An 8141-nucleotide genomic window follows, 5' to 3' on the forward strand; every position below is an offset into this window, starting at 1 on the left:
ATCTCCATCATCCGCAATAAAATAAATCGGAACTGAGATTATCTCAACAGCTACACTAGCATTCACATCATCAAACACTATGGCGGGATATCCATCTCTGGATGCATTGGCTGATCACCCCCAATATAGTTGACCAGTAGATCTGTGATAGAATAAAGATATATCGTTCAATTCACTAATCGGAGATGCTAAATACAATATAGCATGTGTTCGAATTCCAGGAAATACTTGTGACATTAGATCATAACTGATAAGAAAATGATGAAAATCAGTAAAAAGTCCGATGTCATAAGCAGGCTCATCATTTTCGAACATGAAAATATCCTCTAGATCAGAATCATCTTCATTAGGAGCCAAATGAAGATCTAATTGGGCTCTTAAACGCTCTCGCTCCTCAGTGTCATTAAAAATATCATTCCATCTTGGAGGACACATTATTTGAACACTTTTAACGTCAAAACTAAATTTGAATATAAACTTCCAACTAAAACTTCAACTAATAAGAAGATGTGCGTCTAACTCATTGCATATCTCAAATGGAACTGACAGCTCATTTTGAATCGATCTGACGCATCATAATTATTATTATATGCATCGAAAGTGAAAACTGATATGTCATAACGCAATAAGATACAGAAGAACTGAGAGTCAAAACATCCTGAGAAGAATTGGGAATTTTATTTAGTTCTGCGCAACGAACTAAATGTAAATATTTCATTTATAGACTATTTAACTGAGAAGCTGAAATAATTTTCAAGATCATTTTTAGAATTATTATTGTGAATACTCAGTTCCCCTCAAAAACGTTTCCCCACTCTTCATACATCTTTCATCCTCTCTTTCACTTCATGCGCAACGACCTGCGTAGTGAGTTACAACTGAGATGGAGATTATCTTTCTTTTTCCCACTGCCATCACTTCTCTTGCTGCTCCCAAGCCTTCCCCCTTCTTCAATTCCAATTGAGCTAGGGAAGTGGGAGAATTCTTCAACTGCGTTTTGTATAAAATCACTTCAAAAACGTCTATTCCAAGCTCGTAAAATGGAGGGAAATATCAAGTATCGCGGTAGTGATACGTGCCAAGACGTATGCGTGCAATAGCCACTAACGCTATCAAGTATCGCGGTAGTGATACGTGCCAAGACGTATGCGTGCAATAGCCACTAACGCTATCAAGTATCGCGGTAGTGATACGTGCCAAGACGTATGCGTGCACTAGCCACTACCGCTATACTTATTCCCAAGCGCCTTCCCCCTCCACTCATTTTCCGACTTTCCTGTGTATAAGGATGCCAGTGCGACGGATTTCATCAAAACACTTTTTATTCTGGTTTGTTTTGTTTTGGTTCGGAGTCGATTTCGATGTATCGATCTTGCATCGATATCGATATTTACCTGCTCCGTCTGACTTGTTTTGTTTGAATTTCACCTCTATGTCTCGATCTTTTTTCTTTTTTTCGTTAATGCTCTTGATCGAATACGAAATGCGATCGAAGTGAATGTGATCGCAATCGATAGGCCTTCACTTGGTGAAGATCGGATTACGTTCGGAGAAAAATCCCCCCTCCCCATTTCGAGTTTTGTTTAAAAGAGTAAAAATTGATATTGGCCAAAATTTCAAACAGTTCCAAAAATTTTGAAAACGTTTAAACTATCAAAAAATTCAAAAAATTGCAAAAAAAATCCGAAAATAGCAAAAAAAATTTCTAAAAAATTGAAAAATAAAAAAAAAAAAATTTTAAAGCAAATTTTCAAAAATTTCCAAAAATCTCAAATTTTTAAAAGTGTCCAAAAATTCTCGAAAATTTCTAATTTCCAAAAATTTAAAATTCTTAAAATCTTCAAAAAAATTCAAAAAATTGGAAAAAAAATCAGAAAATTGCAAAAAATTCCAAAAAATGGAAAAATTTCAAAAAAAAAATTTTTTAAATCAAATTTTCAAAAATTTCAAAAAAATTTCCAAAAATTTAAAATTTTTAAAAATGTCTAAAAATTCCCGAAATTTTCAAATTTCCAAAAATTTTTAATTGTCAAAATCTTCAAAAAAATTCAAAAAATTGGAAAAAAAATCAGAAAATTGGAAAAAAACGGAAAATTGCAAAAAAAAATTCTAAAAAATTAAAAATTTTCTAAAAAAAAAAATTAAAAACCAAATTTCCAAAAATTTTAAAACAATTTCCAAGAATTTCAAATTTTTGAAAATTTTTAAAAATTTCCAAATATTTTTCAAAGATTCAAATTTCCAAAAATCAAGTATCGCGGTAGTGATACGTGCCAAGACGTATGCGTGAAATGGCCACTACCGCTATACTTATTTCGAAGCGTCTTCCCCCTCCACTCATATTCCGACTTTCCTGTGTACAAGGATGCCAGTGCGACGAATTCTATGAAAACACGTTTATTCTGGTTTGTTTTGTTTCGTTTTGGAGTCGATTTCGATGTCTCGATCTTTCATCCATTTCGATGTTTACGTTCTCCTTCTGACTTGTTTTGTTTGGATTCTGTCGCTATGTCTCGATATTTCAGTATATCGATATCTCGATAGTGGATATCGAGCACTCCATACCTCTGAGGGTGACGGTTAGGTTATCCCCACGTTCAAGTATTGCGGTGGTGATACGTGCCAAGGCAAGGCATATACGGGAATTGTCTACTGCCGCAAAATTTGGAGGAACAGGGTGAATTTGAATTGTCAACGTACAACCCCCTTCACCCCGTGAATTTTTCAAGGGTATCTCCGAAAGTAAGGGAGATATCGAATTTTTAATGAAAATTTGGGGGGAGGGAGGGGTTGCACGCTGAGAACTCTTTATTCTCCCTCACCCCCCCCCCACACACCATTTTTTTCATCAAAAATTCGATATCTCCCGTACTTTCAGAAATATTCTTGAAAAACTCACGAGGGAGAGGAAATTTCTGATTAAATACAATTCCCCCTCCCGTGAGATTTTCAAGGATATCTCCGAGAGTAAGCGAGATATTTTTGATAAAAATTTGGGCAAGGGGGACCAGGGGGTTGTTCGTGGAGAATTCGAAACCCTCCGCTATCACTCTCCCTCCCCCAAATTTTTCATAAAAAATCTCCCGTGGTTTCAGGGATATTCTTGAAAAACTCACGAGGTGGGAGGGAATTGGACATTTTATAAATTTTGAGGGGTAAGGGGTGAGTTTGAATTTTCAACCTACAACCCTCGCCCTCCTGCCCCTCCATCAAGATTTCAATAATTCGAAAGCCCCCATAGTCTCAGAGGTATTCTTGAAAAACTCACAGGGGAGAGAGAATTTTGAATTTTCCGAAATTTGGCGGTGGAAGGTAAGTTTCAATTCTCAACGTACAAGCACCCCTCCGTATGGATGGGTTGTAATTAGTTTAAATCCATGAAATCATGAATGAATCGAATTATTTTGATGATGGTAACTCCCCAAAAAAGACTGAAATCCCATAAAAAACAAAAAAAAAGATTTTTTTTGTAGAAAAACGTGTGCCAAGACCGTATGCGTCTATGTATTGAATAGAAAAGTAAGACTACAAAAATGAACGAAATCAAAATGTAAAAATGCCAAGTCCAAATTTGTTCATGAACTATCATCCGAACTACCATACAACATACGACATGATTAACAATCTGGAAAAAATAACAGCTACCATAATTCATTTGGCGAACGAACTTGGCGTGTCCGGGCAATAATTATTCATGAATTAGCGCCATTCTAATAAATGGAACTCTTTTCAATAAAGGGATTCCTCTTTCTTTTTAACTTCCTGACCCGAAGGAAGGGACACGCCAAGTACGTTCACCAAATGAATTATGGTAGCTGTTATTTTTTCCAGATTGTTAATCATGTCGTATGTTGTATGGTAGTTCGGATGATAGTTCATGAACAAATTTGGACTTGGCATTTTTACATTTTGATTTCGTTCATTTTTGTAGTCTTACTTTTCTATTCAATACATACACGCATACGGTCTTGGCACACGTTTTTCTACAAAAAAAATCTTTTTGTTTTGTTTTTTGTGGGATTTGAATTCTTTGTATGTGAGTTATATGTATAACCTATGATTATAACTGATTGCCATGAGAGAGGTATCATAATGATAATGGTAGGAGAGCAACAACAAAATTTAAACAATTAAAATCAATTTTTTACACCATGATAAATAATCATAAGATTGAAGAAAATGTCGGTTGAAATGAGATGGTTGTCTCACTCATTTTTTATCACTAACTGCAAAGGTAAGAAAAGCGATGGTTCAGAACAACAGGAGGAAGGATGAGGATGTGTTAAAGGATATGATCAACAATCTGAATGATGATTATTTGATTATAATTTTTAAGTGTCTTCCTCGACTCGCAGAGGTTCACGGTTGGAAAAAGGAGGGAATTGCCCATAGGATAATTGGAGTTTAATTATCTGAATAACTAGCTGTTGTTTTCGTTCTTTTAAGAAATTTCAAAATTTGTACTTTTAAAAAAATTATTTTTTCTAAAATTTCTCAAAAAAAAAATTATTGAAATTTGGAAATATGTAAACTGATCATTTTTCAAAAAATCAAGGAATTCTTTCTGAATTTTTCTAAAAAATGATAACTTGGAATGGAATTGAATATCTATTTTCTGATTCAGTTTTGTTTCTCCTGATATTTTTTTCCTTCTCTTTCTGGTGTGAAATGCTGGACGTACATTACTCTGATTAACAAGAGCTATTTTTGTGGCTTTGTTAGGGTCGCAATTACTTGTGAGAATTTTCTGACTAAAACTAGCGACAATCTGCATTAATTAAGGAATTATTTTTCTTTAATGCAATGATTGATCAGGAAATATTGAAAGACGTTGAAGAAAAGTTTTTTCAATTGCTGGAATGTTCTTAATTTAGCTATATTGCATGGTTCTCAACGGCATTTGTATCTCCCCTGGTAATGCAATTTCAATTATACATACAACAAGTGAAGGGTTCCCTTGACGAAACGAGCCAATCTGTTCTCTTGAACCTTCCCAGAATCCTGAGTAATACCCAGTTACTCCAGCAGGAGGCATTGGCCCTCAAAGACAAGATCGTCACTGTCCTACAGGAAATTGCAAAAGTACTCACCTCAAAATTAGTCAAAACTGAAATTGCCACAGAATTACTAATACGTCTTCAATTGATTTACCATTGAATGTCGGTTCAAGGTGGAGAAGGACACAGGCCTGTCCATGACAGCTCTATAAAAAATAGGGTGAAAACAGAGCTTTAAGTTGCCAGAGTCTTCCTGAGGCAAATATAATTGGAGTGTTCTCGCAAATGATCTTGAAGAGGTAAACTTTGCTCTTCTACATGCCTCACAGAATGAAAATTTCCTTTTTCTCTTCCAATTTTTGAAATTCTTAATTGTTTTTAAGGTCTTCAAGGCAGGTGATCTTGATAGTATATAGGTGGAAAACTGTTTTCCATGCAAAAGTCACTCTCCATGTTATCAAATGATATAGACTATGAGGACCAAAAATTACAACTTGAGGGATTGAAAAATCGTCTTGAAGCGATAGCTAGTCCAAAATTAGTGCAAGCATTCACAGACCGAAATTGAAGTAAAAGAGCATAATATTCATCGAAATGTTAATTATGAAAATATCAACACGAAATGATAGAATATCTTCGTTTTCATAGATGAGTCTAAATAGTTCGTAAACATCTTCAGCAAAATAGATAGACTCCCCCAACTCCTGAAATACTACCAAAACTGTCTAAAAGTATCTCTATGCGAGGAATGGAGAAGATAACGTAGAGTCTTCAATGGATTTTTTTTTGTTTTTCAAAAAAAAAAATAGAATCTAAAAAAAAAAACTATCATTATATTTTACTGAAAAGAATTATTATTATTTCAAATAATTGATTTTTCACTTTTTATAACTATAACATTTTATTATAATTATTATCATTATTATTCTTATTATTACAGGTATATATATATATACTACTGTATATCGCCACCGTCCTTCTAACGGCAAATATTATTAAAAACTATCATTATATTTTACTGAAAAGAATTATTATTATTTCAAATAATTGATTTTTCAGTCCATTCCACGTCACCTTCTGGTTGAACGCATTCTACGGCAAACTGTTGCTCGAATGGCGCGATCAGATGAAGTGGTGCAACCAAGTGTTCCCAAATACTTCCGCAGAGACCCTCATAGACATCTACGCTGACGTCTTGTGTTCGTTGGATCCCATCATCCACAATACTATTTCACGGGCTCTCAAGTACCTATTACTTCCCCTTCAAATGGATCTTCTCCTGGAGCTCAAAAGAATAAGTCAGAACTTTGTAAGAAAACTTGAACGCATTTTTGGAGACCTTCTCGACTCAACAAAAAGTCAGAGGATAAACTAAGTTCCATGTTCCAGAAACAAACCACGAGGATTTGAGCCATACAATAAATTCGCTGTCGCTGAGTGTTTCGAGAGCGATTGATCATGCCAACCCCATGGAAAAACTTTATGAAAAATATATAATTTAGGCCGATTCCATATATTTTCTAAATTTATAAAAAATATATAAAAAATATACATGAAACGTATATTTTTTATATAAATTAAACTAATTCAAGATATTTTTTTATATATTTTCAAAATATAAATTTTTCCGTATGGGAATGAGGCAAATAAGAGGTGCAAGCTCTTCACTGAAGGCTGTGGATACCTAGAACTCCACAAATCCCTGAATACCTAATTCCTCCAGTACCTAGACAGATTCACAAGCTGTGTGAAACAGCTGGAGAAGAGGAAAACAATGCACGAAGACTGGAACCTCTCAAATATATCTAATACTGATGCAGATCATCGGCAATTTCTTGGTACTAATCGAAGAGTTCGAGAAGGTTCTAGTAGTGAGTATTGTGGTTCAAAATTCTGCGCCTGAAGGCAAATAGACGTCATGAGTTCGACAAGCTAGTCAATTGCTGAATCAGAACGACGAGAAGATACTTTTAGCATCTGTAATTGAATCTGTCTATAAACTGTGTGCTGATCTGCATTACACGCCTTATGAAATCATTTTCACTCAAATTTTCATACAACTCCTACTCATTCAGAGGGCTCCAGCCTGGCATGGAGATGGTGGAAACGTTCGTCTGACCTGCTTGTTTATAGTTTCGCGCCTCAGGAGTATATTACCCAAGTGGGGCAGTATCTCATGACACTTCCTCAGCATTTGGAGCCATTTATGCTGAGGAATAATTCGAGTTTGGTGTATGCCCTGACCCGAGTAGAAATTCTGTTCAGGTCTCGATCAGAAACTGATCAAGTCCGATCCGAAATTCTGATAAGGCATGTTACGCCTCCACTTTATGTTTTTCCACTAGGGTTTCTCCACCTACCATCATTAGGCATTAATTAAATTTAATTTTTTTGAGAGAAAAAATTAGTAACTTCCTAGCCGGGAATCGAACCCGGGACCTTCCAATGTCGCGTCGGGTGCTCTTACCATCTGAGCTACCAGGACACTTACGAATTTCACTCTCAAATTGACTTATACACGAGTGGAAATTCTGTTCAGGTCTCGATCAGAAACTGATCCCGTCCGATCCGAAATTCTGATCAGGCATGTTACGCCTCCACCTTATGTTTTTCCACTATGGGAGGGCTACCGATGCTCAGTACACGCAAGAAAGTTCTGAAGGTCGATTCACTGGGACTTTGCTGGCAATTGTTACCAAGGGAACTTGCCAAATGTTCCAGGATCAGGCACTGGCGATTGTTGCATTTTGGAATAGCAATAAGTTTATTCATCGTGCATTGATAGTAAATTGGATATAAATTTAAAAATAAATAAATGGATGATGAAAGAAAAAAAAGTTGTTCCCATTAGGTTTTGAATTAATTCTCTAGTTTCAGGGAAAATGCAGAGTAAAAATATATAAAATATTGTTAAAAAAATATATTTTGAAAAGAATATGTTATATGAAAATTATGAATTTTTTAATAACCATTCTGAATTGGGATATCCAACTTATCAAAATAGAATGTATTTCCAATAATCCTAAGAACCGCAACCACCCCCTGAATCTCCACCCTCACAGGTCGACCCGGTTGACGATTTTGAACCGGAGGATGAAACTTACGCTACTCGATAGATTTTTCGACGCAGAATCCGAATCTGTT

At 35.3% G+C, this 8141-nt stretch overlaps 1 pseudogene; it reads left to right on the plus strand.

Annotated features, from left to right (window-relative positions):
• Positions 1-3841: 3841 nt before the first annotated feature.
• On the plus strand, positions 3842-7796 carry LOC107046511 (annotated as a pseudogene).
• The last annotated feature ends 345 nt before the right edge of the window (positions 7797-8141 follow it).

Source organism: Diachasma alloeum, unplaced genomic scaffold, assembly GCF_001412515.2.
Source record: "Diachasma alloeum isolate Michigan unplaced genomic scaffold, Dall2.0 Dall_scaffold_01456, whole genome shotgun sequence".
Classification (NCBI taxonomy): Eukaryota; Metazoa; Arthropoda; class Insecta; order Hymenoptera; family Braconidae; genus Diachasma; species Diachasma alloeum.